The following is an 11,350-nucleotide window of genomic DNA, read 5'->3' as shown; positions in this document are numbered from 1 at the left end:
TTTACTTGCCAAAGCACTGGAGGTTTAGTGCATGAGATTCCAGCTGCACTTAGATTTTTTATATACAAATAATTTTGACCAAACTGATTGAAAGGTAAAATCACCAAAATCAGCAGATAAGAAGAAAAAGGCAAAGGTTTCTGAGATAATAAACTACTACCTTCCAGTGCAAAGAGTAGCATTCTTAAACAAGAGTCCACAGACAAGATATAAGGAAACCACAGGGTATTAGACTAGATGACATCTGAAGGTCCCTTCCAACTCAAACAATCCTAACATTCTATGAGCAACCCTTTCAATGATTCCTGGTTTGTTAATAGTTACATAAGGCCTTGACAACGTCAGCATGAATACGAAACATAAGAGAAAATAGCATTACCTACAGTCTTAACAAGTGTAGGACCTAGAAGAGAACAACGAGTAAGGGCTCAAAGGTAGTATTCAGGGATCATTATTTTAAGCTCTGTCTTCACCAGAGGATACAGGAGCATTTCTCTCAAACCATTTTTTATGTCATTCTCAACCTCATAGTTTCTTAGGAAATAGTAGTCAGTAGTTTATGAATTTATTCACTGCCAAACCTGTTCATCTTGTCCTTAAGGAGCTATTCTATACATTTGGGCCCTTAGAAGTCTGTATGCAATGGCTTTTATGCAGCGGTTACACATATCTTAAATCCTTAATACAGCCAAAAGATTTCTAACACAAATAAATCAATCTGTATTCCTCCACATAAAACAGTAACTCACCACACCAAAAATCCAGAAGGATGCAATATTTCTAAGACAATATTTTGAAGAACTACCTTGGCCATTTTGAGTATTGATCGTATTTTTCAAATAGCATTATGTTATTTTAAAATATTAAGACTATTTCTGCTGAAACCTAACTTGTAAAAACATTTAGCATTGTTTTCTGTCATTACAAATACAGGAAATAATAGATAATTTGTCTAAGCAGGGGACTTTCTGATTTAAAGTAGTCCTGCAGAAGATAATTTACCATTACCATGGATGTTCAGAAAGAGGACAATGATGACAAGGTTTCAGAAATAATGTGGCGTTGTTGCCTGTGCATAGCAATTAGTTAGTGGCCTAGTTCAGATGAGAGTTTCAGTGTTTTATAAAATGTCTGAAGAATAGCTGTCCCAGTTAACATAATTAACCACAGGGAACAGTTGAAGGGCATAGTTTATTTATTTCAGGAAACATTACTGAAAAAAAAATTAAGTAAATTTGTATTACAAATTAGCTCCAGGGAGAAATACAACTCAATGGGAAATTCTATATAAAGGACACAGAGACGACTGATAACTGCATCACTATGTGGCATCAGATATCTTACCTGGCAAATAATCAGTTCTTACTAAGTCTGCAAGCTTTTGTGTTGATTTATATCTGTAAGAAGCGAGAAGAGACTTTTTATTACTGTTTATGTAAAACTAAACAAATAAAGAAGCAAACAGTCTTAAAACAGTTTATTCAAAGCAGTAAGAAACAGTGTGTCTAAAAGCTACACACCACTACTTGTTAACCTATCCTACCATTACTGGTTATAGCGTCCTCATAACTCTTTGGGGAATGTTCACACTATGCTATGCATCTCCCGTACATAATTACTCAATGTTTCCAAATACCCATTAAAACCAGAACGGTACTTATTTCCAGTGAATTCCACCTCCATACAGACCATGCAACAGGCTTCAGAAGGAAATCACCTCTAGGTGAAAGAAAACAGCAGAAGCACTGTTGGAACACAGATGACCCTTTTAGATGACCCTTGAAGCTTTCACACTGTTACATGCCAACATTAAACACTGATATTATCCTCTATCACTTTGTTGTTACCAGAATGTGAGCACAGAAAGCATCTATTTGTGATGAGCTCCCTGGGCTCAGCTTAGCTGGGGCCATAGTGTCAGGTCTACAGCCACAGAATCCTGACACTACCGCACACAAAAACACCTGTGATTTGCTTTGCATAGATGTAGGGCTCAGTGTGCCATGGGCAATATTAATCACACTGATTGGGCAATATTAATCACACTGATCCAAGGCCAAATTATTTATGGGTAATAGTATCTTATAAACAGTTGTTTAATGTACAGGTGTCACGGAGTTAACTAGATCAATCTATGCACAAAACCGTGACAACAGGTAGGAAAATTTGAAAACTCTTGTACTTCATACTGAAGGGCCACCTATCACAACATCCTGGTTTTAAAAGCAGTAGATAGTTAATTGAAGAAAGGTTTTCAGAAATGTAGCATCCCTTGGCATGCCCTCTCAGTTCAAGGCAATAAACTGCAAGGACTAGGAACTTCCCAAAACAGAGTTTACCATCAGACTAATACAGCTAATAGCCATGGATTTTGTCTGATTCTTTTCTGAATCCCTCTGCTTTGGCTTACACAATATCCTTGATGCACTGTGTCTCATAATTAACAACATAGCGCTTGAAAATGTTTTGTTTGAGAATGTTGTATGTTTTCAGCTCTTGCTGGATAATAGTTTGGATGACCCCTACTTTTGCAGTATGAGAAAAGATAAATAATTTTTACTTTTTACTTATACTGAAAACCTTTGGAGTTGACATGACTGCTAATGCAGGTTGTGTCCAGGAGGCAAACGTACTGTGTCTAACTTTATGTCACATTGATATCTTGTCTTTAATTTTCCATTTATTTGTACAAATAATTTCTGAAACTCTATCCACTTTTCTTACTGTCTGTAACAGTCAGTGCCAATTTTCAGAGAATGAGCACTGTGTTGGCTCCGTGGCCACTTTCCTAAGAAGTCTTAAGTAAATTAGAGCAGTTCAGTGTACGTGAATAACACTGGGATTAAATATTTAATCTACCATTTTGTTACCTCAGTAGATACTGTGAAGTCTTTTGGTATTGTGTCTCATCCCACCTCCCTCCTGTAGCTGTGCATGTACAGTCAGCCTTTCTTTCACCAAACTCTCTGACATAAGGACATATCTTCATGAATTAGAAAAGATAAGACTTTCTCATCATCCTGCATATCATTCATCTTTTCTGCAGTTCTTGGAAAAGTTCTCATGAACTTGTCCTTGTGGCAAAAAAGTGCTGTGCATTATTTGTGGTACCTGAACTATGGCTACAAACATTATCAGTATTACCTACAAACCATGAACTACCCACTCATTGAAAGCCAGAACAACTATCATATTTCCTATGCCTAAGGTCTGTGGTCAAACCAAAAATCTGTTGCCACAACTTCTCTGATGGTTGATTGGCCAACATTAATCTGGAATGCAGGAGATGGATACGAATTGCAGATCATTATACTTTGGGGCACAGAAGCAACTTACCTCTGCCACAGTCAGCTGCTCAGACACTTATGAAGTAACAAGTTACTTAAAGCCAGCATGATAGAGGAAACCTACTTTGTTCTGCTTAAGCAGGAGGAGCTCATAACACGGTTTTTGTTTGTTTAAAACTTAGTAAAAAATAGAAACTTTCAAATATAAAAATAAAACAATTCATTTTGAGATTATATCTACATAAAGGACAAAGTTCTTGCAGTGCATACAGGGCCCAAAGCAATTCCAGTTAATGTGGTACAATAAATGTGGCTAGAAATCATGGGATATCTGACTTGCTTAAAAGTATTGATATAGATGTATAACAATTAGTATGTATTTATCTTTGCTAATGCAGACTCCAAGTGGAAGATCTGGACTTGTGAAATTCAAAAAGGGGTGGCAACATTAACCTACGTTAAAGGGAAAAGCCAATATTCTTTATCACATGAAGCAGTGTTTCTGCATGACTAAGAGATCTTGTCCCATAAATTAGACCTAAAGATCCCTTTGTCAAAAGAATGAAAAAAAAAATGACTACTTTCAGTGCAAGAGTTTCCATAGTAACTTCCCCACATTGTGAGATGTTGATTTTAAGTCCTTAAACAATTTCTCTTATAAAGAATTAAAATGGCACGAAGCGGTTGCTGTCACCACAGCTTTTCCTATGCTGAGTGATAGCCAGAAGAACATTTTGTGGTTGGGTCAAAAAATATAAGCTGTCAGAAACTTAATCATGTCATAAGAATACCGCTATAATTATAAATCATAATGAAACTGACAATACAAATTTGCAATGAGGGCATATATTTCAGCAACACAGGGCCTTTGCATAACATTTGCAAGTACTTGTTATTTTTATTGGTTTGTGGCATGCAATACTGTGATCTGGAGTCAGGACGTAACCCCCACCTCACAGTTTTCAAATCGAGGTCACAATCCTGCAAATATTTGGGTGAAAATTATATTTTCATGTGTGCAAGAGGTTCCCATTTAAACATCAGCTGGGGAAAAATTACAGAAAGACCACACCTGCTGAGCTTCAGCCTTCTGGCAAGCACTGTATAGAGGCCTAATGGGAATTAGGCAGGGAAGAAAGGTTGCCTGGATTTAAAAAGGGTGTGAACCTTCCAAGCTCTCAGGGTATGTACAAGTTTATATTTGGATAACCCAACAGCTATGCATGTAAATTGTCAGGGAAAATTAATGAATGGTGCATGTGCAGTATATCAAACCTCTTTGTCTCTCAACCAATATTTTTGTATGCACTAAAGTGCACATTCCTTACTGAGGGTTATAAGCAATAAGATATGTTTAAAGTTTATAAAGCCACACAATTTTAATGTATCTGAATACAGAAAACAGCTACCCAGAATAGTTTTCACTTTCATTTATGGCTTTGCAATGAAAGTAAATGGTTTCCTGATCTGATAATATCATCAAATATTTTATGCTAGAATTTAATTTTGAAATTTAAAAGAAAGAAAATGAATGTGTTTTCTCAACCATGGCTTCATTTTCTAATTTGCTTCCTCTGGCCACACTTTTTTTCATGGAACCTACTACAATGTATTCTTAAAAAACTATATGGTGTTTTATATATGAAAAACATTGTGAATCAACTATATATCCTCTACATGCTCTCTTGGCTCCACTCTAGAACTGAAAATCTCACATTTCTGTATTATTACTTTCTGATAATTCATATAAGTCTCATCATATTAGTGCTAGTATGGTAGGTAGACTTGTGTCCTAAAGTTGTTATCAGTTGCAGACCTCTTAACCCCTGCAGCTCATCAGCTTTGCAGTGGCTCTCAATGCCCCCATTCCCTTTGCACCCCAAACTCCTCAGTAGCATGTGGCAGGTCTCGAATTTCTTATGGGGTTCAGGTGCAGCATGTCGCATAAGTGTAACTTGTGAATCTTTTCCTTTACACCTGTAGGTGGCCTTTGAAGCAGTTTGTAGAGTGATGAGCATCCCCTGTACTTTCTAAAAATATTGTTCTTCCTGCTGTGTTTATCTGATGAGAGAGAGATGATTACACTAAACTGGGAGACTCTGAAGCCAGCTCAGTTTAGAGTCGCATCCGCTTTGCTAGCAATTATGCTAAGATTATGACAAGGTGCATTTATCTGTGTGAACCTTTAATAGAACTAATAAACTATTAATAAAAATAAATTAGCAGTTAAGATAGTCTAACAGTATATAGACCAGATTTTATCTTCATTATTTTTCCATCAACAATAACGAAATAGGAATTTGCCCCAGTGCACAAAAAAAACATAGCTAATAAATCCTTAATTATTTTTGAATTAAGAACATAGAGGCATGTGAGCTGCATGGAAAAACAATGAAAGACTTGGTTCTCAGACAGGGTTAGTACAGTAATAACAAAGAACAAATCTTTTCTTGGAAGACGAGGACTTACATAGCAACCTAATCAGTGAACCAAGGGAAGAATGACAATTTCAAATGTGCAAATTGGCTCTGCTTTGTTTCAAATTGTACCAGGAGGGACTGTACACAAATATTTTACAGAAGTTTCATAAGCCAAAAGTTGCCTTCTTGTGTAACTTGCATTAATTCTACTGAAGTCAGTGTGGCTCTGGTCATTTCTGATGTAACAGCTGAAATCAGCCTGGATTTACTGTGATTCTTCTTGGAGCTGTGCTTTGTCATACTGAAATGGCTGTGTCCTGTCACATTAAAGGAAAGAAGGACATCACCATGTCCCTATAGCTTGTGTGGCGCTTGGAAGGGGCAGCTTTTCAGGAAAAGAAAAGATTGTTGTCATCTAACTGATGCTCAAACATTTTCTAATGTATATTATTGTGGAAAAAAAAAAAAAAAAAGGAAAAAAAAAAAGGAAAATTAATTTTAAATTTGACCTTTTATTTAAATAATAATATAATATTCCACCTCCTCTCCTACCCTCCCACACACACACCCTTATGCAGTAGCACAAGGCATGCCTCACTTCAGCCAGCTGAAGGCAAGGGGGGAAGCCTGAGCCATTCCTGACCAGCTGTAAGGAGCAAGAGCAACCTCTCCTCTTCCCTCTGTTAGCCCCAGAGTCAGGATCCAAACATCCTTTCCCAGGGAGGGCCAGAAAATCCCAGCTTAGACTCCAGCACCCATTACACTACTGTTGTGGCTCTTGAGAGAATTAATTAATTCTCCACAGCCTTTTAATTGTTCCTACAGGACAAACCACTCTTGTCCTTTCTCCAGCTCTGAGAGAGGGAGTAAACACTACGCTCTGCTGACAGAAGTGATCTGTCTCTGTAAGTAGGCACTCATAGAGCTGCATATACTTCAATAATAGAGATGGGCATGAAGCAGCCCACATTCCCTGCTGCCATGTTTCATGGTACCGTGACACAGACCTGAGCAGCTCTGCTCCACAGCACCTCCTGTTGTCCCTTCGCTTGGTAGACGGCTTGTAAAGTGGAGTAGCAGCTGAATTGGGTTGAAATTAGGTATTTTGTGCTGAGTTTATGGCCTACTGAAGAAATTACCTGCACTTTGATCTACACTCAGTTGTATGCTAGCACGCATAAGGAAAGCAGAAAGGCTTGAGGGGAACAGCAGCAGTAACTTGGTAGTAGCACAAGAAAATTTGCCCTTCAGTAAACAGTGGATAATGTGAGTATTTGATTTTTTGCGCAAGTGCAAAGCAAATTGTAAAAAAGCCATTTCTAGGCAGAAAAGTTTTGCAGTTCATACCCTGAAAAGGATTTGAACTCATTCAGCTTCTTTCTCTGAAAATCCCTGATGTACGCATGCTGCAGACATACGTTTCTTAATTCTGCAGAGAACTAGAGAAAGAAAAACCAGACTCGTGAGAGGAGCTGGGATGTAAAGCTAAAGCATCCAAAAGGCACTGGAGTTATTAAGGTACAATATAGCACTGTATCTGTGCTTATTTCTTAGGAAGTGATGTGCAAGAGGCTGTAAACATTCTGAGGAGGTGGCACTTGTCTCCTAACTATCCAATCCCACATTTCATTTGAATATTCCTCTCACATTTTCCCAGTGCAACATGTTATTAGCAAGCCCTAATTTACTTGCACCCAATAACAAAGGGAGACTAGCAATACTGCACTTACCAGTTGCTTCTCAGTTCTGCCCTGGAAGGGTGAAGTCAACTGATCATCTGGGATTGTTTAATCAGAAGAAGAAGAGGCTTAGGGGAGATGTTTTAACTCTCTAGAACTGCCTGAAAGGAGGTTATGGCGAGGTGGGTGTTGGCCTCTTCTCCTGCTTAACTAGTGATAGGACTAGAGGGAGTGGCCTCAAGTTGTGCCAGGGGAGATTCAGTTGCTTGTTAGGAAAAATCTCTTTGAAAGAGAGGTTCAGCACTGGAATAGGCTCCCCAGGGAGAGGATGGAGTCACCATCCATGGAGGTGTTTAAGAAACATTTGAATGTTGTACTATGGACATTGTTTAGAGGGAAATACTGGTGGTAGGTGGATGGTTGAACTGGATGATCACTGAGGTCTTTTCAAACCTTGGCGATTCTATGAAAACTCTCTCTAAGGCAGTTCTAAGAGCTGCACAAAGTTCCTGTGGTAGTTCTAGTAGGAAACTTTCTTTTCTGAAATTTCTGAAATTCTGATCCCTTTATACTTTCCAGTTTAAATGAGACAGGGATGTATGGCTTAGTTTGGTTATCCGGTTGGAAAATAAGGTGCAGAGCCAGCAAGAAGAAGATATTTTGTAAGTGTAATCTTTGGGCATGTGAAAAGAAAGCCTTTGCAATGATCCTGATAATCTGCAGCGATTTGAAGTCATACGCAGTTTCAGTATCACTTGTTATAATATTTGATTAAGGTCCAGCAGAGCATGAAGAGTTACTTTTCGCTGATGAAGACTGATTTACGATTAGTTAAAAGAAAACTAAATGTATTAAGGAATGTGTCAGGTTCGTTTATTTGACAAATGAGTGTAAAACTACTTACAAAACCACTTCAGAACATAGCAGCACCCGGATTGTAATGTATTTTGCAGCAGCAATGATGTAAGTAGCTGTAGAACAGTAAAAACAATCCCAGGAGGTGCAGCTCAGACCTAGATCACTGAGTGCAGAGGCAGACTCCCACACCATGCCACAGTTGTGATGGATCCCGGATGGCAGTCAGCAGTCCAAGTAACCAGCAGGCAGGGAATATGCAGGTGCATGCTATACTTAAGGGCAAGGTCATGGTTTGATGTTACCCAGCCTGGGCTTTGCACAAAGGAGGTGTTGTAATTAATTTGTATTATGGTGGCAGCTAATATCCTTGATGGTGTTCTATGATTCTATATTTGATGCCGTTTCCTGGGGGGAGGGAAGAGCAAAACATTAAAGACCTGCCTTAAGGTACTTGAAGAGAAAGGCCTTCATTCAGTAAAATGTTTGAGAATTTTATTTATTTATTTTTTTCCAGAAACTACAGAAAAAGTAGTAGAGTGTCAGAGGTCAGGTGGGCTGGCACAGGTACACACTGAGTTGCTAGTGAAACTGAGCAGAGAATTCAGAAAACTGTGCTCAAGGGCTTTGTACTCTCCCCAATTTTCAGTGTGCACTTTGGCTGCTTCAGAAAGGTACAACAGTATGCATACTCAGTGAGCAGGCCATTAGATATTTTATTTCTCAACTTCTTTATTTAAACATCTTCTCTTCATTTTCCAACAACCTATACTGCTTTTCCCTTAAACCTCAACCAAAATTAATTTGTGGAATACTTAAAAAGGTCATTTTTAATTCTCACTTTTTTTTTTTAGACAGAGAGTCTTTGCAATAGAAAAAGAGAAAAAGAGATTCTGAAGTTAACCACTAAATGAAATGCTGACTTTCTAAGGTACATATATGAATCCTGTACTGACTACTGCTTTGCTACATTACATAAGATCGAATTAAGGAATTGATTTGAAACTGATGGGTTGCAAACACCAAGCTTTTGCAACCAAGCCTCCAGGCTCTGTGCAACCATCACCAAGCTCTCTCCCATTTAAATGTCAATAATAGCACAATAATTTTTACATGCAGTTTTTAAACAGTACATTTTGTTAATTTGGTTATATTAGCAATATTTTTCATTTCCCAACTACAGTGGAAACACTGGTGTTTAAGCCACTTGCTGATGGTTTTAACTTGATAGTGATATTGCTTTGTCAGTAAGATTCAACAGGATCAACGGCAGAATGTGCAGCATTGCAAATGTAAAGAAACTCTTTCAAAAAGTCTAATTATACAGACTTAAGTCTGAAGTGTCAGATCCATATATGAATTGTATATTCCATATTTATTACACACCTCACATACATAGTGTTCTGTACGCATTGGCAGCCCTAAGCATTTTAGTTTAACTTCCAAACTTTGAAGAAATGTTGTTGCTTGGCTGCTGGCCACAATGAATAGGGAAGACAAAGTGATAATAAACCTTACAGACTGAAACATTGGATCATTTCTAGCTTCCATTAAGGACAGCATGGCTTTATCATCGACTCCTTCAGCACAGAGGCTGTAACTGCCATATCCAGTATTTTTTTCAGTATTTTTTAGTGGATGGGAAAGGCATTCAGAGTATGATACAGGCAGCATAAGCATATCAAGTCTTCTGCTCATCTGGCAAGTAAACAGACCATCTCCTTTTCATAGAAACATAATCAGCAATCCCAGCAGTGCTGTTGGTCTCATTCAGGCAACTTCCCCTGAGGCATGTATATTTATCTTTATTTCCCTAATCTTTATAATTCTCATTAGTAACAAAGAGAAAATGGTGGAGGACTTCATCTAATCATCACAAGCAGAACAGAACTGCAACCACTAGCATCTTAGTGGTTACAGATGACCAAGTAGATGGGAGCCTTGGGCTCACCATCCTTCTTATACCAAGCTAGCTTGGTATGGCTTGATGGCTCTATTGTGTCTTCCACATCTTCCATGTCTCAAAAGAGAACTTGATTAGCTGAGCTGGATCTTAAAGCTTACAACGTATTCTAAGGCCAGGAAGGATGGAGAGTACTTCTGTGTTCCTTCAGTAGAGATTCCTCAGAAGAGGGTTCAAGTGGGTTGAAGTCTTTCATCTGCATCTTGACCAAAATGAATTCCAGTAATTAAGTAGCTCACAATGTTTTCCTGAGTTGGAGAGGAACCACACAAGGAGCAAATATTTTAATTCAGGTCTCTGGATTTTATCACATAGGAAAGCACTTAGACAAATGGAAACATTAGAACAACTGAACAGGATCAGACAAAGGACCAACTTATCCCCAAACACTGTCTCCAAATGTGAATAGTGAGCATACTAAATATTTGAAGAGCAGAGACAGTTTCCTGCAGCTCATGAAGATGAACAGAAGAACACAGAAGAAATAAGGACTGATGTTGAACTGAAAAGATATTCTGTACCCCTCAAAGAATTATACCTTTTGAGGACTGAAGGCAGAGAGCCAAGAGTCTGGAGGCAATTCCCTGCAAGTTCATGACATAAAGAAATACAGGCAATTTTTCACATATAAAGAAATATGTGAAATGTTAATTTCTGCTCAAACTATATCTTCAAGATCCATAAAACCTCATCAGATACTGTGCCATCTATAGAAAAATGATGTCTCTTTCAGAGACAGAGTTTCCAACACTGGTCTTTTTCCATTTTTTTTTTTGAGAAAACTCACTGACATCACTTGTCTCAATTCTTCTATTTCCACGAAGTGTGGTGTTTTTGTGACTAAAATAAGTTATACATCTTCCACTGTAAGGAAAACCATGCTTTTCTGATCTTGATAGAAGTCAACCTCAGTTAAAACAAATAAACAGTGAAACACAAGTGGTTTCTGTCAAACAATGTACTGACTTTTCCCAGTATACTCTCCTAAATTCTGGCTCAGAAACCAACTGAGTTAGAGGTGGTGAATTTGATTTAGAGGTGGTCCATTTACATTAAAATCCTGGAACAGATTTTTGCTTACATGAATTTGTTCAGACCACTTCTAGTTTATGCAAGATTTTGGCATCTATGACATTATGTAGCAGT

At 38.0% G+C, this 11,350-nt stretch overlaps 1 long non-coding RNA gene across 1 annotated transcript in view; it reads right to left on the bottom strand.

The window, feature by feature from the left end:
• Positions 1 to 8,259: 8,259 nt before the first annotated feature.
• The window catches only part of LOC149919124 (uncharacterized), a 19,224-nt gene continuing 16,133 nt past the window's right edge, over positions 8,260 to 11,350 (bottom strand). The window contains exon 5 of the long non-coding RNA XR_016464451.1: positions 8,260 to 10,452. This is a non-coding gene — a long non-coding RNA (uncharacterized LOC149919124). The remainder of the gene's footprint in view (positions 10,453 to 11,350) is intronic.

The sequence above is a fragment of the Phasianus colchicus genome, chromosome 2, assembly GCF_987193195.1.
Source record: "Phasianus colchicus chromosome 2, bPhaCol1.hap1.1, whole genome shotgun sequence".
Taxonomy (NCBI): domain Eukaryota; kingdom Metazoa; phylum Chordata; class Aves; order Galliformes; family Phasianidae; genus Phasianus; species Phasianus colchicus.
Note: the sequence above shows the minus strand (reverse complement) of the source record. Positions and strands in the feature narration are given on the sequence as shown.